The sequence below is a fragment of the Orcinus orca genome, chromosome 14, assembly GCF_937001465.1.
Source record: "Orcinus orca chromosome 14, mOrcOrc1.1, whole genome shotgun sequence".
Taxonomy (NCBI): Eukaryota; Metazoa; Chordata; class Mammalia; order Artiodactyla; family Delphinidae; genus Orcinus; species Orcinus orca.
Window position 1 is genome coordinate 6689186 of NC_064572.1, and position 23232 is coordinate 6712417.

General features: G+C 64.1%; 7 pseudogenes; all 7 read right to left on the minus strand.

Moving 5' to 3' along the window:
• Positions 1-31: 31 nt before the first annotated feature.
• Positions 32-167, minus strand: LOC125961155 (uncharacterized; annotated as a pseudogene).
• A 3054-nt stretch (positions 168-3221) lies between these two features.
• LOC125961172 (uncharacterized) lies at positions 3222-3357 on the minus strand (annotated as a pseudogene).
• Positions 3358-5352: 1995 nt separating this feature from the next.
• Positions 5353-5488, minus strand: LOC125961158 (uncharacterized; annotated as a pseudogene).
• Positions 5489-7482: 1994 nt separating this feature from the next.
• Positions 7483-7618, minus strand: LOC125961166 (uncharacterized; annotated as a pseudogene).
• A 1993-nt stretch (positions 7619-9611) lies between these two features.
• On the minus strand, positions 9612-9747 carry LOC125961173 (uncharacterized; annotated as a pseudogene).
• Positions 9748-11739: 1992 nt separating this feature from the next.
• LOC125961167 (uncharacterized) lies at positions 11740-11875 on the minus strand (annotated as a pseudogene).
• A 1995-nt stretch (positions 11876-13870) lies between these two features.
• On the minus strand, positions 13871-14006 carry LOC125961168 (uncharacterized; annotated as a pseudogene).
• Between the last annotated feature and the right edge of the window lie 9226 nt (positions 14007-23232).

Below are 23232 nucleotides of genomic sequence, written 5' to 3' on the forward strand. Positions count from 1 at the left end.
AAAAGGAGAAGGTGTGTAGCGGGAGGCAAAAAGCCTACAGCACCTGGCGTTCCCAGGAGCTCTCCCGTCCGCGACGTCTCCCATCCAACTACTAACCAGGCCCAACCCTGCTTAGCTTCCGAGATCGAGTCGAGATCGGGCCCGTCTAGGGTGGTTTGGCCGTAGACACTGGGGGGGTCGCGGGCTGCCTCTTGAGGCGCAGCTTAGCAGGCGCTTGGGCCTTACCGCCGGCCCAGCGGCCCGCCCGCCCCGGCAGGGCCCCGCCGCCCGCCTAGGCAGGGGAACGGAGGTCTCGGGGACCGGGGGGTGGTGGAGGAGTTGGCGACCTCCCAGCCCAGGGCGGGTGGGACACAGCCAGCTTTTCGGCGCTTCGTGCCCCGCCCCAGATCCCACAGGCCGCTCACAGGGACGTAGCCCCGGAGGCTTCAGGGCCCGGGGCCCGCGGTCCCTCGGGCATCCCACCTGCCCGCCCACGCTGTGGTAGGCGTAGCCCAGAGGCAGACCGGCCCGGCCCTCCTGTCCGACAGCAGCTGGCCCGAAGCCACTGGGAGCCACCATTGAGTTGGCACGGCCCCTTAGACACAGCAAGGCCACCCTTGCCCCGACGCCACCGTCCGAGCTCAGGACCCCGCCCCTGGTGGCCGGCAGGCCCGGGGAAGCGGCCGGGGCCCTCAATCCCGCTCCCGCCCACGGCCGCGGCGAAACGGCGGAGGGGGTGCTTTTTCCGGATGGAGCTGTGGAGAGACACCCCGGAAGACAGGTGGCGGCGCCGGGGCTGGGCTCCAGTGGCTGTGGCCAGGTTCAGCTCGCGGGGCTCGCGGGCCGAACGGACGGCACCTGGGTCCGCGGCCATGTCTGGGTGGCGTCAGGCTGCCCCCGGAGCGTCTGGTGTGCCGCTGCCTTCCAGGGACGCCTTCTGGCCGCCTGCCCGCTCAGGCAGGTGGGGAGTGCCCCATCAGACGCTTGCTGTGATGGGAGGGGCCTGAGGAGGTGGGGCCTGCAGCGGTACCTGGTACCCGGCGGGGGCGGAGACGGCTGCCGCCGCAGCCGCCGTGGGCAACCAAAGGAGAAAGCGGAGCGGGAGGCAAAAAGCCTACAGCACCCGGTATTCCCAGGAGCTCTCCCATCCAGGAGGTCTCCCATCCAAGTTCTAACCAGGCCCGAACCTGCTTAGCTTCCGAGATCCGGACTTGATCGGGCCCGTCTAGGCTGGTTTGGCTGTAGGTGTCGGTCGGTCGCGGGCTGCCTCTTGAGGCGCAGCTTAGCAGGCCCTTGGGACTTAGCGCCAGCCCAGCGGCCCGCCCGCCCCGGCAGGGCCCCGCCGCCCGCCTAGGCAGAGGAACGGAGGTCTCGGGGACCGGGTGGTGGCGGAGGTGTTGGCGACCACCCAGCCCAGGGCGGGCGGGACCCAGCAAACTTTTCGGCGCTTGGCCTCCCACCCCAGATCCCGCAGGTCGCTCACAGGGATGTGGCCCGGCGGCTTCAGGGCCCGGGGCCTGCGGTCCCTTGGGCATCCCACCTGCCCGCCCACGCTGCGCTAGGCGCAGCCCGGCCGCAGACCGGGCCGGCCCTCCTGCCTGACAGCAGCTGGCCCGAAGCCAGTGGGAGCCACCATTGAGTTGGCAAAGCCCCTTAGACCCAGCAACGCCACCCTTGCCCCCACACCACCGTCCGAGCTCAGGACCCCGCCCCAGGTGGCCGGCAGACCCGCGGAAGCGGCCTGGGCCCTCTATCCCTCTCCGGCACCCGGCCGCGGCGAAACGGTGGAGGCGGGGCTTTTTCGGGATGGAGCTGTGGAGAGACACCCCCCCGGCAGACAGGTGGCGGCGCCGGGGCTGGGCTCCAGTGGGGGCCGCCAGGTGCAGGTCGAGGGGCTCACGGGCCGCATGGACGGTACCCGGGTCCGCGGCCATGTCTGTTTCGCGTCAGGGGACCAACGGAGCGTCTGGTGTGCCGCTGCCTTCCAGGGACGCCTTCTGGCCGCCTGGCCGCTCAGGCAGGCGGGGAGCGCCCCATCAGACGCTTGCTGTGGTGGGAGGGTCCTGAGGAGGTGGGGCCTGCAGCGGTACCTGGTACCCGGCGGGGGCGGAGAGGGCCGCCGCCGCAGCCGCCGCGGGCGACCAAAGGAGAAAGCGGAGCGGGAGGCAAAAAGCCTACAGCACCCGGTATTCCCAGGAGCTCTCCTATCCAGGAGTTTTCCCATCCAAGTTCTAACCAGGCCCGACCCTGCTTAGCTTCCGAGATCCGGACTTGATCGGGCCCGTCTAGGCTGGTTTGGCAGTAGGTGTTGGTGGGTTGCGGGCTGCCTCTTGAGGCGCAGCTTAGCAGGCCCTTGGGCCTTACCGCCAGCCCAGCGGCCCGCCCGCCCCGGCAGGGCCCCGCCGCCCGCCTAGGCAGAGGAACGGAGGTCTCGGGGACCGGGTGGTGGCGGAGGTGTTGGCGACCACCCAGCCCAGGGCGGGCGGGACCCAGCAAACTTTTCGGCGCTTGGCCTCCCACCCCAGATCCCGCAGGTCGCTCACAGGGATGTGGCCCCGGAGGCTTCAGGGCCCGGGGCCTGCGGTCCCTTGGGCATCCCACCTGCCCGCCCACGCTGCGCTGGGCGCAGCCCGGCCGCAGACCGGGCCGGCCCTCCTGCCCGACAGCAGCTGGCCCGAAGCCAGTGGGAGCCACCATTGAGTTGGCAAAGCCCCTTAGACCCAGCAACGCCACCCTTGCCCCCACACCACCGTCCGAGCTCAGGACCCCGCCCCAGGTGGCCGGCAGACCCGCGGAAGCGGCCTGGGCCCTCTATCCCTCTCCGGCACCCGGCCGCGGCGAAACGGTGGAGGGGGGGCTTTTTCCGGATGGAGCTGTGGAGAGACACCCCCCCGGCAGACAGGTGGCGGCGCCGGGGCTGGGCTCCAGTGGGGGCCGCCAGGTGCAGGTCGAGGGGCTCACGGGCCGCATGGACGGCACCCGGGTCCGCGGCCATGTCTGTTTCGCGTCAGGGGACCAACGGAGCGTCTGGTGTGCCGCTGCCTTCCAGGGACGCCTTCTGGCCGCCTGGCCGCTCAGGCAGGCGGGGAGCGCCCCATCAGACGCTTGCTGTGGTGGGAGGGTCCTGAGGAGGTGGGGCCTGCAGCGGTACCCGGCGGGGGCGGAGACGGCCGCCGCCACCGCCGCCACCGCCACGACCGCCACGGTCGAAAAAAGGAGAAGTTGTGTAGCGGGAGGCAAAAAGCCTACAGCACCTGGTGTTCCCAGGAGCTCTCCCGTCCGCGACGTCTCCCATCCAACTACTAACCAGGCCCAACCCTGCTTAGCTTCCGAGATCGAGTCGAGATCGGGCCCGTCTAGGGTGGTTTGGCCGTAGACACTGGGGGGGTCGCGGGCTGCCTCTTGAGGCGCAGCTTAACAGGCGCTTGGGCCTTACCGCCGGCCCAGCGGCCCGCCCGCCCCGGCAGGGCCCCGCCGCCCGCCTAGGCAGGGGAACGGAGGTCTCGGGGACCGGGGCGTGGCGGAGGAGTTGGCGACCTCCCAGCCCAGGGCGGGTGGGACACAGCCAGCTTTTCGGCGCTTCGTGCCCCGCCCCAGATCCCACAGGCCGCTCACAGGGACGTAGCCCCGGAGGCTTCAGGGCCCGGGGCCCGCGGTCCCTCGGGCATCCCCACTGCCCGCACACGCTGTGGTAGGCGTAGCCCAGAGGCAGACCGGCCCGGCCCTCCTGTCTGACAGCAGCTGGCCCGAAGCCACTGGGAGCCACCATTGAGTTGGCACGGCCCCTTAGACACAGCAACGCCACCCTTGCCCCGACGCCACCGTCCGAGCTCAGGACCCCGCCCCTGGTGGCCGGCAGGCCCGGGGAAGCGGCCTGGGCCCTCGATCCCGCTCCCGCCCACGGCCGCGGCAAAACGGCGGAGGGGGTGCTTTTTCCGGATGGAGCTGTGGAGAGACACCCCGGAAGACAGGTGGCGGCGCCGGGGCTGGGCTCCAGTGGCTGCGGCCAGGTGCAGCTCGCGGGGCTCGCGGGCCGAACGGACGGCACCCGGGTCCGCGGCCATGTCTGGGTGGCGTCAGGCCGCCCCCGGAGCGTCTGGTGTGCCGCTGCCTTCCAGGGACGCCTTCTGGCCGCCTGCCCGCTCAGGCAGGTGGGGAGTGCCCCATCAGACGCTTGCTGTGGTGGGAGGGGCCTGAGGAGGTGGGGCCTGCAGCGGTACCTGGTACCCGGCGGGGGCGGAGACGGCCGCCGCCGCAGCCGCCGCGGGCGACCAAAGGAGAAAGCGGAGCGGGAGGCAAAAAGCCTACAGCACCCGGTATTCCCAGGAGCTCTCCCATCCAGGAGGTTTCCCATCCAAGTTCTAACCAGGCCCGACCCTGCTTAGCTTCCGAGATCCGGACTTGATCGGGCCCGTCTAGGCTGGTTTGGCAGTAGGTGTTGGTGGGTTGCGGGCTGCCTCTTGAGGCGCAGCTTAGCAGGCCCTTGGGCCTTACCGCCAGCCCAGCGGCCCGCCCGCCCCGGCAGGGCCCCGCCGCCCGCCTAGGCAGAGGAACGGAGGTCTCGGGGACCGGGTGGTGGCGGAGGTGTTGGCGACCACCCAGCCCAGGGCGGGCGGGACCCAGCAAAATTTTCGGCGCTTGGCCTCCCACCCCAGATCCCGCAGGTCGCTCACAGGGATGTGGCCCCGGAGGCTTCAGGGCCCGGGGCCTGCGGTCCCTTGGGCATCCCACCTGCCCGCCCACGCTCCGCTGGGCGCAGCCCGGCCGCAGACCGGGCCGGCCCTCCTGCCTGACAGCAGCTGGCCCGAAGCCAGTGGGAGCCACCATTGAGTTGGCAAAGCCCCTTAGACCCAGCAACGCCACCCTTGCCCCCACACCACCGTCCGAGCTCAGGACCCCGCCCCAGGTGGCCGGCAGACCCGCGGAAGCGGCCTGGGCCCTCTATCCCTCTCCGGCACCCGGCCGCGGCGAAACGGTGGAGGGGGGGCTTTTTCCGGATGGAGCTGTGGAGAGACACCCCCCCGGCAGACAGGTGGCGGCGCCGGGGCTGGGCTCCAGTGGGGGCCGCCAGGTGCAGGTCGAGGGGCTCACGGGCCGCATTGGACGGCACCCGGGTCCGCGGCCATGTCTGTTTCGCGTCAGGGGACCAACGGAGCGTCTGGTGTGCCGCTGCCTTCCAGGGACGCCTTCTGGCCGCCTGGCCGCTCAGGCAGGCGGGGAGCGCCCCATCAGACGCTTGCTGTGGTGGGAGGGTCCTGAGGAGGTGGGGCCTGCAGCGGTACCCGGCGGGGGCGGAGACGGCCGCCGCCACCTCCACCACCGCCACGACCGCCGCGGTCGACAAAAGGAGAAGGTGTGTAGCGGGAGGCAAAAAGCCTACAGCACCTGGCGTTCCCAGGAGCTCTCCCGTCCGCGACGTCTCCCATCCAACTACTAACCAGGCCCAACCCTGCTTAGCTTCCGAGATCGAGTCGAGATCGGGCCCGTCTAGGGTGGTTTGGCCGTAGACACTGGGGGCGTCGCGGGCTGCCTCTTGAGGCGCAGCTTAGCAGGCGCTTGGGCCTTACCGCCGGCCCAGCGGCCCGCCCGCCCCGGCAGGGCCCCGCCGCCCGCCTAGGCAGGGGAACGGAGGTCTCGGGGACCGGGGGGTGGTGGAGGAGTTGGCGACCTCCCAGCCCAGGGCGGGTGGGACACAGCCAGCTTTTCGGCGCTTCGTGCCCCGCCCCAGATCCCACAGGCCGCTCACAGGGTCGTAGCCCCGGAGGCTTCAGGGCCCGGGGCCCGCGGTCCCTCGGGCATCCCACCTGCCCGCCCACGCTGTGGTAGGCGTAGCCCAGAGGCAGACCGGCCCGGCCCTCCTGTCCGACAGCAGCTGGACCGAAGCCACTGGGAGCCACCATTGAGTTGGCACGGCCCCTTAGACACAGCAAAGCCACCTTTGCCCCGACGCCACCGTCCGAGCTCAGGACCCCGCCCCTGGTGGCCGGCAGGCCCGGGGAAGCGGCCTGGGCCCTCGATCCCGCTCCCGCCCACGGCCGCGGCGAAACGGCGGAGGGGGTGCTTTTTCCGGATGGAGTTGTGGAGAGACACCCCGGAAGACAGGTGGCGGCGCCGGGGCTGGGCTCCAGTGGCTGCGGCCAGGTGCAGCTCGCGGGGCTCGCGGGCCGAACGGACGGCACCTGGGTCCGCGGCCATGTCTGGGTGGCGTCAGGCCGCCCCCGGAGCGTCTGGTGTGCCGCTGCCTTCCAGGGACGCCTTCTGGCCGCCTGCCCGCTCAGGCAGGTGGGGAGTGCCCCATCGGACGCTTGCTGTGATGGGAGGGGCCTGAGGAGGTGGGGCCTGCAGCGGTACCTGGTACCCGGCGGGGGCGGAGACGGCCGCCGCCGCAGCCGCCGCGGGCGACCAAAGGAGAAAGCGGAGCGGGAGGCAAAAAGCCTACAGCACCCGGTATTCCCAGGAGCTCTCCCATCCAGGAGGTCTCCCATCCAAGTTCTAACCAGGCCCGACCCTGCTTAGCTTCGAAGATCCGGACTTGATCGGGCCCGTCTAGGCTGGTTTGGCAGTAGGTGTTGGTGGGTCGCGGGCTGCCTCTTGAGGCGCAGCTTAGCAGGCCCTTGGGCCTTACCGCCAGCCCAGCGGCCCGCCCGCCCCGGCAGGGCCCCGCCGCCCGCCTAGGCAGAGGAACGGAGGTCTCGGGGACCGGGTGGTGGCGGAGGTGTTGGCGACCACCCAGCCCAGGGCGGGCGGGACCCAGCAAACTTTTCGGCGCTTGGCCTCCCACCCCAGATCCCGCAGGTCGCTCACAGGGATGTGGCCCCGGAGGCTTCAGGGCCCGGGGCCTGCGGTCCCTTGGGCATCCCACCTGCCCGCCCACGCTGCGCTAGGCGCAGCCCGGCCGCAGACCGGGCCGGCCCTCCTGCCCGACAGCAGCTGGCCCGAAGCCAGTGGGAGCCACCATTGAGTTGGCAAAGCCCCTTAGACCCAGCAACGCCACCCTTGCCCCCACACCACCGTCCGAGCTCAGGACCCCGCCCCAGGTGGCCGGCAGACCCGCGGAAGCGGCCTGGGCCCTCTATCCCTCTCCGGCACCCGGCCGCGGCGAAACGGTGGAGGGGGGGCTTTTTCCGGATGGAGCTGTGGAGAGACACCCCCCCGGCAGACAGGTGGCGGCGCCGGGGCTGGGCTCCAGTGGGGGCCGCCAGGTGCAGGTCGAGGGGCTCACGGGCCGCATGGACGGCACCCGGGTCCGCGGCCATGTCTGTTTCGCGTCAGGGGACCAACGGAGCGTCTGGTGTGCCGCTGCCTTCCAGGGACGCCTTCTGGCCGCCTGGCCGCTCAGGCAGGCGGGGAGCGCCCCATCAGACGCTTGCTGTGGTGGGAGGGTCCTGAGGAGGTGGGGCCTGCAGCGGTACCCGGCGGGGGCGGAGACGGCCGCCGCCACCGCCGCCACCGCCACGACCGCCGCGGTCGACAAAAGGAGAAGGTGTGTAGCGGGAGGCAAAAAGCCTACAGCACCTGGCGTTCCCAGGAGCTCTCCCGTCCGCGACGTCTCCCATCCAACTACTAACCAGGCCCAACCCTGCTTAGCTTCCGAGATCGAGTCGAGATCGGGCCCGTCTAGGGTGGTTTGGCCGTAGACACTGGGGGGGTCGCGGGCTGCCTCTTGAGGCGCAGCTTAGCAGGCGCTTGGGCCTTACCGCCGGCCCAGCGGCCCGCCCGCCCCGGCAGGGCCCCGCCGCCCGCCTAGGCAGGGGAACGGAGGTCTCGGGGACCGGGGGGTGGCGGAGGAGTTGGCGACCTCCCAGCCCAGGGCGGGTGGGACACAGCCAGCTTTTCGGCGCTTCGTGCCCCGCCCCAGATCCCACAGGCCGCTCACAGGGACGTAGCCCCGGAGGCTTCAGGGCCCGGGGCCCGCGGTCCCTCGGGCATCCCACCTGCCCGCACACGCTGTGGTAGGCGTAGCCCAGAGGCAGACCGGCCCGGCCCTCCTGTCCGACAGCAGCTGGCCCGAAGCCACTGGGAGCCACCATTGAGTTGGCACGGCCCCTTAGACACAGCAAAGCCACCTTTGCCCTGACGCCACCGTCCGAGCTCAGGACCCCGCCCCTGGTGGCCGGCAGGCCCGGGGAAGCGGCCTGGGCCCTCGATCCCGCTCCCGCCCACGGCCGCGGCGAAACGGCGGAGGGGGTGCTTTTTCCGGATGGAGCTGTGGAGAGACACCCCGGAAGACAGGTGGCGGCGCCGGGGCTGGGCTCCAGTGGCTGCGGCCAGGTGCAGCTCGCGGGGCTCGCGGGCCGAACGGACGGCACCCGGGTCCGCGGCCACGTCTGGGTGGCGTCAGGCCGCCCCCGGAGCGTCTGGTGTGCCGCTGCCTTCCAGGGACGCCTTCTGGCCGCCTGCCCGCTCAGGCAGGTGGGGAGTGCCCCATCAGACGCTTGCTGTGGTGGGAGGGGCCTGAGGAGGTGGGGCCTGCAGCGGTACCTGGTACCCGGCGGGGGGTGGAGACGGCCGCCGCCGCAGCCGCCTCGGGCGACCAAAGGAGAAAGCGGAGCGGGAGGCAAAAAGCCTACAGCACCCGGTATTCCCAGGAGCTCTCCCATCCAGGAGGTCTCCCATGCAAGTTCTAACCAGGCCTGACGCTGCTTAGCTTCGGAGATCCGGACTTGATCGGGCCCGTCTAGGCTGGTTTGGTAGTAGGTGTTGTTGGGTCGCGGGCTGCCTCTTGAGGCGCAGCTTAGCAGGCCCTTGGGCCTTACCGCCAGCCCAGCGGCCCGCCCGCCCCGGCAGGGCCCCGCCGCCCGCCTAGGTAGAGGAACGGAGGTCTCGGGGACCGGGTGGTGGCGGAGGTGTTGGCGACCACCCAGCCCAGGGCGGGCGGGACCCAGCAAACTTTTCGGCGCTTGGCCTCCCACCCCAGATCCCGCAGGTCGCTCACAGGGATGTGGCCCCGGAGGCTTCAGGGCCCGGGGCCTGCGGTCCCTTGGGCATCCCACCTGCCCGCCCACGCTGCGCTAGGCGCAGCCCGGCCGCAGACCGGGCCGGCCCTCCTGCCCGACAGCAGCTGGCCCTAAGCCAGTGGGAGCCACCATTGAGTTGGCAAAGCCCCTTAGACCCAGCAACGCCACCCTTGCCCCCACACCACCGTCCGAGCTCAGGACCCCGCCCCAGGTGGCCGGCAGACCCGCGGAAGCGGCCTGGGCCCTCTATCCCTCTCCGGCACCCGGCCGCGGCGAAACGGTGGAGGGGTGGCTTTTTCGGGATGGAGCTGTGGAGAGACACCCCCCGGCAGACAGGTGGCGGCGCCGGGGCTGGGCTCCAGTGGGGGCCGCCAGGTGCAGGTCGAGGGGCTCACGGGCCGCATGGACGGCACCCGGGTCCGCGGCCATGTCTGTTTCGCGTCGGGGACCAACGGAGCGTCTGGTGTGCCGCTGCCTTCCAGGGACGCCTTCTGGCCGCCTGGCCGCTCAGGCAGGCGGGGAGCGCCCCATCAGACGCTTGCTGTGGTGGGAGGGTCCTGAGGAGGTGGGGCCTGCAGCGGTACCCGGCGGGGGCGGAGACGGCCGCCGCCACCGCCGCCACCGCCACGACCGCCGCGGTCGACAAAAGGAGAAGGTGTGTAGCGGGAGGCAAAAAGCCTACAGCACCTGGTGTTCCCAGGAGCTCTCCCGTCCGCGACGTCTCCCATCCAACTACTAACCAGGCCCAACCCTGCTTAGCTTCCGAGATCGAGTCGAGATCGGGCCCGTCTAGGGTGGTTTGGCCGTAGACACTGGGGGGGTCGCGGGCTGCCTCTTGAGGCGCAGCTTAGCAGGCACTTGGGCCTTACCGCCGGCCCAGCGGCCCGCCCACCACGGCAGGGCCCCGCCACCCGCCTAGGCAGGGGAACGGAGGTCTCGGGGACCGGGGGGTGGCGGAGGAGTTGGCGACCTCCCAGCCCAGGGCGGGTGGGACACAGCCAGCTTTTCGGCGCTTCGTGCCCCGCCCCAGATCCCACAGGCCGCTCACAGGGACGTAGCCCCGGAGGCTTCAGGGCCCGGGGCCCGCGGTCCCTCGGGCATCCCACCTGCCCGCCCACGCTGTGGTAGGCGTAGCCCAGAGGCAGACCGGCCCGGCCCTCCTGTCCGACAGCAGCTGGCCGAAGCCACTGGGAGCCACCATTGAGTTGGCACGGCCCCTTAGACACAGCAACGCCACCCTTGCCCCGACGCCACCGTCCGAGCTCAGGACCCCGCCCCTGGTGGCCGGCAGGCCCGGGGAAGCGGCCTGGGCCGTCGATCCCGCTCCCGCCCACGGCCACGGCGAAACGGCGGAGGGGGTGCTTTTCCCGGATGGAGCTGTGGAGAGACACCCCGGAAGACAGGTGGCGGCGCCTGGGCTGGGCTCCAGTGGCTGCGGCCAGGTGCAGCTCGCGGGGCTCGCGGGCCGAACGGACGGCACCCGGGTCCGCGGCCATGTCTGGGTGGCGTCAGGCCGCCCCCGGAGCGTCTGGTGTGCCGCTGCCTTCCAGGGACGCCTTCTGGCCGCCTGCCCGCTCAGGCAGGTGGGGAGTGCCCCATCAGACGCTTGCTGTGATGGGAGGGGCCTGAGGAGGTGGGGCCTGCAGCGGTACCTGGTACCCGGCGGGGGCGGAGACGGCCGCCGCCGCAGCCGCCGCGGGCGACCAAAGGAGAAAGCGGAGCGGGAGGCAAAAAGCCTACAGCACCCGGTATTCCCAGGAGCTCTCCCATCCAGGAGGTCTCCCATCCAAGTTCTAACCAGGCCCGACCCTGCTTAGCTTCCGAGATCCGGACTTGATCGGGCCCGTCTAGGCTTGTTTGGCAGTAGGTGTTGGTGGGTCGCGGGCTGCCTCTTGAGGCGCAGCTTAGCAGGCCCTTGGGCCTTACCGCCAGCCCAGCGGCCCGCCCGCCCCGGCAGGGCCCCGCCGCCCGCCTAGGCAGAGGAACGGAGGTCTCGGGGACCGGGTGGTGGCGGAGGTGTTGGCGACCACCCAGCCCAGGGCGGGCGGGACCCAGCAAACTTTTCGGCGCTTGGCCTCCCACCCCAGATCCCGCAGGTCGCTCACAGGGATGTGGCCCCGGAGGCTTCAGGGCCCGGGGCCTGCGGTCCCTTGGGCATCCCACCTGCCCGCCCACGCTGCGCTAGGCGCAGCCCGGCCGCAGACCGGGCCGGCCCTCCTGCCCGACAGCAGCTGGCCCGAAGCCAGTGGGAGCCACCATTGAGTTGGCAAAGCCCCTTAGACCCAGCAACGCCACCCTTGCCCCCACACCACCGTCCGAGCTCAGGACCCCGCCCCAGGTGGCCGGCAGACCCGCGGAAGCGGCCTGGGCCCTCTATCCCTCTCCGGCACCCGGCCGCGGCGAAACGGTGGAGGGGGGGCTTTTTCCGGATGGAGCTGTGGAGAGACACCCCCCCGGCAGACAGGTGGCGGCGCCGGGGCTGGGCTCCAGTGGGGGCCGCCAGGTGCAGGTCGAGGGGCTCACGGGCCGCATGGACGGCACCCGGGTCCGCGGCCATGTCTGTTTCGCGTCGGGGACCAACGGAGCGTCTGGTGTGCCGCTGCCTTCCAGGGACGCCTTCTGGCCGCCTGGCCGCTCAGGCAGGCGGGGAGCGCCCCATCAGACGCTTGCTGTGGTGGGAGGGTCCTGAGGAGGTGGGGCCTGCAGCGGTACCCGGCGGGGGCGGAGACGGCCGCCGCCACCGCCGCCACCGCCACGACCGCCGCGGTCGACAAAAGGAGAAGGTGTGTAGCGGGAGGCAAAAAGCCTACAGCACCTGGCGTTCCCAGGAGCTCTCCCGTCCGCGACGTCTCCCATCCAACTACTAACCAGGCCCAACCCTGCTTAGCTTCCGAGATCGAGTCGAGATCGGGCCCGTCTAGGGTGGTTTGGCCGTAGACACTGGGGGGGGTCGCGGGCTGCCTCTTGAGGCGCAGCTTAGCAGGCGCTTGGGCCTTACCGCCGGCCCAGCGGCCCGCCCGCCCCGGCAGGGCCCCGCCGCCCGCCTAGGCAGGGGAACGGAGGTCTCGGGGACCGGGGGGTGGCGGAGGAGTTGGCGACCTCCCAGCCCAGGGCGGGTGGGACACAGCCAGCTTTTCGGCGCTTCGTGCCCCGCCCCAGATCCCACAGGCCGCTCACAGGGACGTAGCCCCGGAGGCTTCAGGGCCCGGGGCCCGCGGTCCCTCGGGCATCCCACCTGCCCGCACACGCTGTGGTAGGCGTAGCCCAGAGGCAGACCGGCCCGGCCCTCCTGTCCGACAGCAGCTGGCCCGAAGCCACTGGGAGCCACCATTGAGTTGGCACGGCCCCTTAGACACAGCAAAGCCACCTTTGCCCCGACGCCACCGTCCGAGCTCAGGACCCCGCCCCTGGTGGCCGGCAGGCCCGGGGAAGCGGCCTGGGCCCTCGATCCCGCTCCCGCCCACGGCCGCGGCGAAACGGCGGAGGGGGTGCTTTTTCCGGATGGAGCTGTGGAGAGACACCCCGGAAGACAGGTGGCGGCGCCGGGGCTGGGCTCCAGTGGCTGCGGCCAGGTGCAGCTCGCGGGGCTCGCGGGCCGAACGGACGGCACCCGGGTCCGCGGCCACGTCTGGGTGGCGTCAGGCCGCCCCCGGAGCGTCTGGTGTGCCGCTGCCTTCCAGGGACGCCTTCTGGCCGCCTGCCCGCTCAGGCAGGTGGGGAGTGCCCCATCAGACGCTTGCTGTGGTGGGAGGGGCCTGAGGAGGTGGGGCCTGCAGCGGTACCTGGTACCCGGCGGGGGGTGGAGACGGCCGCCGCCGCAGCCGCCTCGGGCGACCAAAGGAGAAAGCGGAGCGGGAGGCAAAAAGCCTACAGCACCCGGTATTCCCAGGAGCTCTCCCATCCAGGAGGTCTCCCATGCAAGTTCTAACCAGGCCTGACGCTGCTTAGCTTCCGAGATCCGGACTTGATCGGGCCCGTCTAGGCTTGTTTGGCAGTAGGTGTTGGTGGGTCGCGGGCTGCCTCTTGAGGCGCAGCTTAGCAGGCCCTTGGGCCTTACCGCCAGCCCAGCGGCCCGCCCGCCCCGGCAGGGCCCCGCCGCCCGCCTAGGCAGAGGAACGGAGGTCTCGGGGACCGGGTGGTGGCGGAGGTGTTGGCGACCACCCAGCCCAGGGCGGGCGGGACCCAGCAAACTTTTCGGCGCTTGGCCTCCCACCCCAGATCCCGCAGGTCGCTCACAGGGATGTGGCCCCGGAGGCTTCAGGGCCCGGGGCCTGCGGTCCCTTGGGCATCCCACCTGCCCGCCCACGCTGCGCTAGGCGCAGCCCGGCCGCAGACCGGGCCGGCCCTCCTGCCCGACAGCAGCTGGCCCGAAGCCAGTGGGAGCCACCATTGAGTTGGCAAAGCCCCTTAGACCCAGCAACGCCACCCTTGCCCCCACACCACCGTCCGAGCTCAGGACCCCGCCCCAGGTGGCCGGCAGACCCGCGGAAGCGGCCTGGGCCCTCTATCCCTCTCCGGCACCCGGCCGCGGCGAAACGGTGGAGGGGGGGCTTTTTCCGGATGGAGCTGTGGAGAGACACCCCCCCGGCAGACAGGTGGCGGCGCCGGGGCTGGGCTCCAGTGGGGGCCGCCAGGTGCAGGTCGAGGGGCTCACGGGCCGCATGGACGGCACCCGGGTCCGCGGCCATGTCTGTTTCGCGTCGGGGACCAACGGAGCGTCTGGTGTGCCGCTGCCTTCCAGGGACGCCTTCTGGCCGCCTGGCCGCTCAGGCAGGCGGGGAGCGCCCCATCAGACGCTTGCTGTGGTGGGAGGGTCCTGAGGAGGTGGGGCCTGCAGCGGTACCCGGCGGGGGCGGAGACGGCCGCCGCCACCGCCGCCACCGCCACGACCGCCGCGGTCGACAAAAGGAGAAGGTGTGTAGCGGGAGGCAAAAAGCCTACAGCACCTGGCGTTCCCAGGAGCTCTCCCGTCCGCGACGTCTCCCATCCAACTACTAACCAGGCCCAACCCTGCTTAGCTTCCGAGATCGAGTCGAGATCGGGCCCGTCTAGGGTGGTTTGGCCGTAGACACTGGGGGGGTCGCGGGCTGCCTCTTGAGGCGCAGCTTAGCAGGCGCTTGGGCCTTACCGCCGGCCCAGCGGCCCGCCCGCCCCGGCAGGGCCCCGCCGCCCGCCTAGGCAGGGGAACGGAGGTCTCGGGGACCGGGGGGTGGCGGAGGAGTTGGCGACCTCCCAGCCCAGGGCGGGTGGGACACAGCCAGCTTTTCGGCGCTTCGTGCCCCACCCCAGATCCCACAGGCCGCTCACAGGGACGTAGCCCCGGAGGCTTCAGGGCCCGGGGCCCGCGGTCCCTCGGGCATCCCACCTGCCCGCCCACGCTGTGGTAGGCGTAGCCCAGAGGCAGACCGGCCCGGCCCTCCTGTCCGACAGCAGCTGGCCCGAAGCCACTGGGAGCCACCATTGAGTTGGCACGGCCCCTTAGACACAGCAACGCCACCCTTGCCCCGACGCCACCGTCCGAGCTCAGGACCCCGCCCCTGGTGGCCGGCAGGCCCGGGGAAGCGGCCTGGGCCCTCGATCCCGCTCCCGCCCACGGCCGCGGCGAAACGGCGGAGGGGGTGCTTTTTCCGGATGGAGCTGTGGAGAGACACCCCGGAAGACAGGTTGCGGCGCCGGGGCTGGGCTCCAGTGGCTGCGGCCAGGTGCAGCTCGCGGGGCTCGCGGGCCGAACGGACGGCACCCGGGTCCGCGGCCATGTCTGGGTGGCGTCAGGCCGCCCCCGGAGCGTCTGGTGTGCCGCTGGCTTCCAGGGACGCCTTCTGGCCGCCTGCCCGCTCAGGCAGGTGGGGAGTGCCCCATCGGACGCTTGCTGTGATGGGAGGGGCCTGAGGAGGTGGGGCCTGCAGCAGTACCTGGTACCCGGCGGGGGCGGAGACGGCCGCCGCCGCAGCCGCCGCGGGCGACCAAAGGAGAAAGCGGAGCGGGAGGCAAAAAGCCTACAGCACCCGGTATTCCCAGGAGCTCTCCCATCCAGGAGGTCTCCCATCCAAGTTCTAACCAGGCCCGACCCTGCTTAGCTTCCGAGATCCGGACTTGATCGGGCCCGTCTAGGCTGGTTTGGCAGTAGGTGTTGGTGGGTCGCGGGCTGCCTCTTGAGGCGCAGCTTAGCAGGCCCTTGGGCCTTACCTCCAGCCCAGCGGCCCGCCCGCCCCGGCAGGGCCCCGCCGCCCGCCTAGGCAGAGGAACAGAGGTCTCGGGGACCGGGTGGTGGCGGAGGTGTTGGCGACCACCCAGCCCAGGGCGGGCGGGACCCAGCAAACTTTTCGGCGCTTGGCCTCCCACCCCAGATCCCGCAGGTCGCTCACAGGGATGTGGCCCCGGAGGCTTCAGGGCCCGGGGCCTGCGGTCCCTTGGGCATCCCACCTGCCCGCCCACGCTGCGCTAGGCGCAGCCCGGCCACAGACCGGGCTGGCCCTCCTGCCCGACAGCAGCTGGCCCGAAGCCAGTGGGAGCCACCATTGAGTTGGCAAAGCCCCTTAGACCCAGCAACGCCACCCTTGCCCCCACACCACCGTCCGAGCTCAGGACCCCGCCCCAGGTGGCCGGCAGACCCGCGGAAGCGGCCTGGGCCCTCTATCCCTCTCCGGCACCCAGCCGCGGCGAAACGGTGGAGGCGGGGCTTTTTCGGGATGGAGCTGTGGAGAGACACCCCCCCGGCAGACAGGTGGCGGCGCCGGGGCTGGGCTCCAGTGGGGGCCGCCAGGTGCAGGTCGAGGGGCTCACGGGCCGCATGGACGGTACCCGGGTCCGCGGCCATGTCTGTTTCGCGTCAGGGGACCAACGGAGCGTCTGGTGTGCCGCTGCCTTCCAGGGACGCCTTCTGGCCGCCTGGCCGCTCAGGCAGGCGGGGAGCGCCCCATCAGACGCTTGCTGTGGTGGGAGGGTCCTGAGGAGGTGGGGCGGGGGCGGAGACGGCCGCCGACCCCGCCGCCACCGCCATGACCGCCGCGGTCGACAAAAGGAGAAGGTGTGTAGCGGGAGGCAAAAAGCCTACAGCACCTGGCGTTCCCAGGAGCTCTCCCGTCCGCGACGTCTCCCATCCAACTACTAACCAGGCCCAACCCTGCTTAGCTTCCGAGATGGAGTCGAGATCGGGCCCGTCTAGGGTGGTTTGGCCGTAGACACTGGGGGGGTCGCGGGCTGCCTCTTGAGGCGCAGCTTAGCAGGCGCTTGGGCCTTACCGCCGGCCCAGCGGCCCGCCCGCCCCGGCAGGGCCCCGCCGCCCGCCTAGGCAGGGGAACGGAGGTCTCGGGGACCGGGGGGTGGTGGAGGAGTTGGCGACCTCCCAGCCCAGGGCGGGTGGGATACAGCCAGCTTTTCGGCGCTTCGTGCCCCGCCCCAGATCCCACAGGCCGCTCACAGGGACGTAGCCCCGGAGGCTTCAGGGCCCGGGGCCCGCGGTCCCTCGGGCATCCCACCTGCCCGCCCACGCTGTGGTAGGCGTAGCCCAGAGGCAGACCGGCCCGGCCCTCCTGTCCGACAGCAGCTGGCCCGAAGCCACTGGGAGCCACCATTGAGTTGGCACGGCCCCTTAGACACAGCAAGGCCACCCTTGCCCCGACGCCACCGTCCGAGCTCAGGACCCCGCCCCTGGTGGCCGGCAGGCCCGGGGAAGCGGCCGGGGCCCTCAATCCCGCTCCCGCCCACGGCCGCGGCGAAACGGCGGAGGGGGTGCTTTTTCCGGATGGAGCTGTGGAGAGACACCCCGGAAGACAGGTGGCGGCGCCGGGGCTGGGCTCCAGTGGCTGTGGTCAGGTTCAGCTCGCGGGGCTCGCGGGCCGAACGGACGGCACCTGGGTCCGCGGCCATGTCTGGGTGGCGTCAGGCCGCCCCCGGAGCGTCTGGTGTGCCGCTGCCTTCCAGGGACGCCTTCTGGCCGCCTGCCCGCTCAGGCAGGTGGGGAGTGCCCCATCGGACGCTTGCTGTGATGGGAGGGGCCTGAGGAGGTGGGGCCTGCAGCGGTACCTTGTACCTGGCGGGGGCGGAGACGGCCGCCGCCGCAGCCGCCGCGGGCGACCAAAGGAGAAAGCGGAGCGGGAGGCAAAAAGCCTACAGCACCCGGTATTCCCAGGAGCTCTCCCATCCAGGAGGTCTCCCATCCAAGTTCTAACCAGGCCCGAACCTGCTTAGCTTCCGAGATCCGGACTTGATCGGGCCCGTCTAGGCTGATTTGGCAGTAGTTGTCGGTGGGTCGCGGGCTGCCTCTTGAGGCGCAGCTTAGCAGGCCCTCGGGCCTTACCGCCAGCCCAGCGGCCCGCCCGCCCCGGCAGGGCCCCGCCGCCCGCCTAGGCAGAGGAACGGAGGTCTCGGGGACCGGGTGGTGGCGGAGGTGTTGGCGACCACCCAGCCCAGGGCGGGCGGGACCCAGCAAACTTTTCGGCGCTTGGCCTCCCACCCCAGATCCCGCAGGTCGCTCACAGGGATGTGGCCCCGGAGGCTTCAGGGCCCGGGGCCTGCGGTCCCTTGGGCATCCCACCTGCCCGCCCACGCTGCGCTAGGGCCGCATGGACGGCACCCGGGTCCGCGGCCATGTCTGTTTCGCGTCAGGGGACTTACGGAGCGTCTGCTGTGCCACTGCCTTCGAGGGACGCCTTCTCGCCGCCTGGTCGGCCAGGCTGGCGGGGAGCGCCCACTCCGGCACGCTGTGGTGTGAGGGGACTGAGGAGATGTGGTCTGCAGCGGTGCCCGGTCGTGGCGGAGCCTGCGGCCTCCGACGCAGACGACTAAAGGAGAAAGTGAAGTGGGAGGTAAAAATCCTACAGCACCCGGGTGCAGCACCCGGGTCTTCGAGGAGGCACCTCCATGACTGGGCGGTGGAAAGAGCAAGGAAAGGAAGCAGATAGGGATGTTAGAACATTTTAGGAGCAGGTTCCTGTTGTCTGCTTCAGAAGTCAGCATAGGATCTGCCCACTAGGCTTGGATTACCCCACACCAGAGTCTCCCACCCAGGCTGCAGATGTCCCCAAAGCCTCACTGCTAACCCCACGCCTCCCCCGTCTCTGATGCCAGCTTGTGTGTGCACCCCTAGTGCCTCCGTAGAGATGCATCCAGGAGACGGGGAGCTTGCTCAGAAAACAGGCTGCAATCAGTGGGCAAGGGAGAATCCGCAAACTTGACTTACAGTGCCGCCTTCTGGAATACAAAATAAATGTTTCTAATAGCCCACTTGGTCCATTGTAAGGACCAAAGTAAACATGAATCCTTACCTAACAAGGGTGTCTGCTACTTCAAATGTGAATGCACAGTTGCATATATTTAAACACTACGAAAACCCAGGGAAATATGTTATCGCAAAGAGAAAATTCTCCAGCAACTGAACACAAAGGCATGGAATATTATGATCTAACTGATAAAGAATTCAAAATACCTATTAAGAAGAAATTCAACAAGCTACAAGAAAACTCAAAAAGGCAATTCAGTAAACCCGGTAATAAATATAAATGTAAGGAAAAGAAGGATTTCCTTACCAAAGATTTTGAAATTATAAAAATATTGTGGACTGAAAGACTCAATGAATGAATGAGATGAAGAATGCAATGGACAGCATGTGCGGCAAGGCAGACCAGGTGGAAGAATGGGTGACCTGGAGGATACAACCGTAGGAAGCATACAGTTAGAAGAGGAATAGAACTAAGGTTTCCTAAGAGTGAAGACAGCCTGAGAGAGCCACTGGTTTCCTTCAGAAAGGCGAATATCCAACTAACTGGGATTCCAGAAGAAGAGAGGAAGAAGGGGGCAGATAGTTTCTTTAAAGAAATAGTAGCTGAGGGAATTCCCTTGCAGTCCAGTGGTTAGGACTCGGTGCTTTCACTGCCGTGGTCCCGGGTTTCATCCTTAGTCAAGGAGCTAAGATTCCACAAGCCACATGGCATGGCCAAAAAAAGTAGCTGACAACATTACAAACCTATAAATAGATACTCTTTTTCAGATTCTTTTCCATTATAAGTTATTCTATGTTGAGCATATTTTCGTGTGCCTATTGGCCGTATGTACGTCTCCTTTGGAGAATTGTCTAGTTATGTCTTCTGCCCATGTTTCAATTGAGTTATTTGTTTTTTGTTATTGAACTGTAGGAGCTATTTGTATATTTTGGAAATTAATCCCTTGTCGGTTGCATCATTTGCAAACGTTTTCTCCCAGTCCGTATATTGTCTTTTCTTTTTGTTAATGGTTTCCTTTGGTGTGAAAAAGCTTTTAAGTTTGATTGCCCATTTGTTTATTTTTGCTTTTGTTTCTATTGCCTTGGTAGTCTGGCCTAAGAAAACATTGCTACAATTTATGTCAGAGAATGTTTTGCCTATGTTCCCTTCTAAGAGTTTTATGGTACCATGACTTATACTTAAGTCTTTAAGCCATTTTGAGTTTATTTATGTGTATGGTGTGAGGGAGTGTTCTAACTTCATTGATTTGCATGTGGCTGTCCAGCTTTCCCAACTCCACTTGCTGAAGAGATTGTCTTTTCTCCATTTTACATTCTTGTCTCCTTTGTCAAAGATTAATTGACTGTAGGAGTGTGGATTTATTTCTGGGCTCTCTATTCTGTTCCATTGATCTATATGTCTGTTTTTGTGCCAATGCCATGCCATTTTGATTAATGCAGCTTTGTAGTATAGTCTGAAGTCTGGGCAGTTTATGCCTCCAGCTTTGTTCTTTTTCCTTAGGATTGCTTTGGCAATTCTCAGTTAAAATGGACTATTTTATCTATTAGATGTTTTATATAATTTTCCAAATATCCACAAAGCAAAAAACTAGAGTAGATCCACAAAAGGCAAAGAAAGGGGAAACAGAGCATACCACCAGGGAAATTAAGCAATTTATGAAGTAGGCTGAGAAAGACAGGGAAAGAAACTATGCAAATACAAAACAACAAGAAAGCAAGTCATAAACTGGCATTAGTAAATCCCTACATATCAATAATTACTCTAAATGTAACTGGATTGATTTCACCATTAAAAGTCCCAGAGTGGCTGAATGAATTTAAAATAATGACACCCAATTGTAAGAAAGACCCATTTCAGATTTAAGGACAAACATAGAATCAAAGTGAAAGGACAGAAAGTTATATTCCATGCACCTGGAAACCAATACAAAGTGGGAAAAACTACACTTATATCTGACAAAATAGACTTTAAGCCAAAAATACTAACAAGCGACAAAGAAGGTGATTATAAAATGATAAAGTGGGCTTCCCTGGTGGCCCAGTGGTTCAGAATCCACCTGCCAATGCAGGGGACGTGGGTTCGAGCCCTGGTCTGGGAAGATCCCACATGCAGTAGGTCAATTAAGCCCGTGTACCACAACTACTGAGCCTTCGCTCTAGAGCCACGAGGCACAACTACTGAGCCCATGTGCCACAACTACTGAAGCCTGCACATCTAGAGCCTGTGATCCGTAACAAGAGAAGCCACCTTAATGAGAGGACTGCGCACCGCAACGAAGAGTAGCCCCTGCTCACTGCAAATGAAAAGAAAGCCTGAGCACAGCAACTAAGACCTAATGAAGCCAAAAATAAATAAATTTATTTAAAAAAGTAAAATGATAAAGTACTCAATCCATCAAAAAGATATAATAATAAACACATACACACCCAACGCTGGAACACCTAAAAACATTAAGTAAATACTAACAGACATGAAGGCAGACATAGAAAGATTAATAGTAGGGTATTTCAGCATCCCACTTTCAACAATTGATAGATCATCCAGACCAAAAATCAGCAAGAAATGATGAACTTAAACCATACATTAGACCAAATGGATCTACCAGACACCTATAGGACATTCCATCCAACAGCAGCAGAATATACATTCTTCTTAAGTGCACACTGCACATTTCTAAGGATTGATTATACGATAGGACATAAAACAACTCTTAGCAAGTTTAGGAAGATTGAAGTCATACCAGGTATCCTTTCGAACCACAATAATTTAAACTAGAATCAACAACAAGGAGGAAAGCTGGAAAATCCACAAATAAAGGAACTAAACAAAACATTCATGAAAAAAATCAATGGGTCAAAGAAGAAATCAAAGAAAGTCTCAAAACAAATGAAAAGAGGAACACAACTTACCAACACCCCTAGCAGTCCACAGAGGGAGGTTTATAGAGAAATATTCATAGAGTAACATTAGAAAAGCCTAAAATACACAACCTGGGGCTTCCCTGGTGGCACAGTGGTTAAGAATCTGCCTGCCAATGCAGGGAACACTGTTTCGATCCCTGGTCTGGGAAGATTCCCACATGCTGCGGAGAAACTAAGCCCGTGTGCCACAACTACTGAGCCTGCGCTCCACTCTAGAGCCCGCGAGCCACAGCTACTGAGCCCATGTGCCACAACTACTGAAGTCCACATGTCTAGAGCCCGTGCTCTGCAACAAGAGAAGCCACCGCAATGAGAAACCCGCACATCACAACGAAGAGTAGCCCCCACTCACCGCCACTACAGAAAGCCTGAACGCAGCAATGAATACCCAATGCAGCCAAAAATAAATAAATAAAAGAAAATACACAACCTAACTTTACACCTCAAGGAACTAGAAAAAGTAGAACAAAGTAAACCCAAATTTAGCAGAAGAAAGGAAATAAAGCCCAGAGTGGAAATAATGAAAATAGAGAGCAGAAAACAATAGGAGGGATCGTTTATAAAAAATAAACAAAATTGAGAAAGCTTTAGCTACATTAACTAAGAAGAAAGAGAAAAGACAAAGTTAGAAATGAAAGAGGAGACATTAAACTGTTAATCCAGAAATACATAAGATCATGAGAAACTACTATGAAAATCTTTATGCCAACAAAAAATGACCTACAAGAAATGGGTAATTACCTAGAATCATACAACCTACCAAGACTGACTGAACCAGGAAAAAAAAATAGCAAGTCTGACAGACAAATAATGAGGAAGGTGATTGAATCAGTAATCTAAAACCTCTCAACACAGAAAACCTCAGGACCAGATGGCTTCACTGGTGAATTCTATCAAATGTCTAAGGAAAAATTAACACCAATCCTTCTTAAAGTCTTACAAAATATGAAGAGGAGGAAACATGTCCAAACTTTTTCTATGATGCAAACATTGCTCTGATACCAAAGCCAGATAAGGACAGCACGAGAAAAGAAAACTATAGGGACTTCCCTTGTGGCACAGTGGTTAAGACTCCATACTTCCAATGCAGGGGGCCCAGGTTCGGGATCCCTGGTCAGGGAACTAGATCCCACATGCATGCCGCAACTAAAGAGTTTGCATGCCACAACTAAAGAGTTCACATGCCACAACTAAGTAGCCAGCAAGCCACAGCTAAGACCTGGCACAACCAAATTAATTAATTAATTTAAAAGAAAACAACTATAGACCAATATCCCTGATAAACGTAGATACAAAAACTCTCAACAAAATATTCGCAAACCAAATCCAAGAACACATGAAAAGGATCATAACCAAGTGGGATTTATCCCTGGGATGCAAGGAGTGTTTGATGTATGCAAATCAAAATGTGATACCCCACATTAATAAAGTGAAAGACATGGGCTTACCTGGTGGCGCAGTGGTTGAGAGTCCGCCTGCCGATGCAGGGGACACGGGTTCATGCCCCGGTCCGGGAAGATCCCACATGCCGCGGAGTGGCTAGGCCCATGAGCCATGGCCGCTGAGGCTGCGCGTCGGGAGCCTGTGCTCCGCAACGGGAGAGGCCACAACAGTGAGAGGCCCGTGTACTGCCAAAAAAAAAAAAAAAAAAGTGAAAGATAAAGATTATATGATCATTTCAACAGACGCAGTAAAAGCTTTTAATAAAATACAACATCGCTTCATGATAAAAACCCTCAACCGACTGGGGATAGAAAGAACACACCTCAACATATTCAGGACATATACAACAAACACAGAGCTAACATCATACTTGGTGGAGAAAAATTGAAAGCTTTTCCTCTAAGATCAGGAACAAGATAAGAGTGCTGACTCTCTCTACTCTTATTCAGCATAATTCTGGAAGTCCTAACTACAGAAATCAGCCAAGACAAAGAAATAAAAGACATATAAATTGGAAAAGAACAAGTAAATTTTTGCTATTTGGCTGATGCTATGATCTTATATATTAAAAATTCCAACTCAACTAAAAATCTGTTGGATGTAATCAATGAATTCTGTAAATTTGCTGGATATAAAATCAATGCACAGAAATCACTTGCTTTTCTATAAACTAACAATGAAACATCTGAAAAAGAATTAAAGAAAACTCAC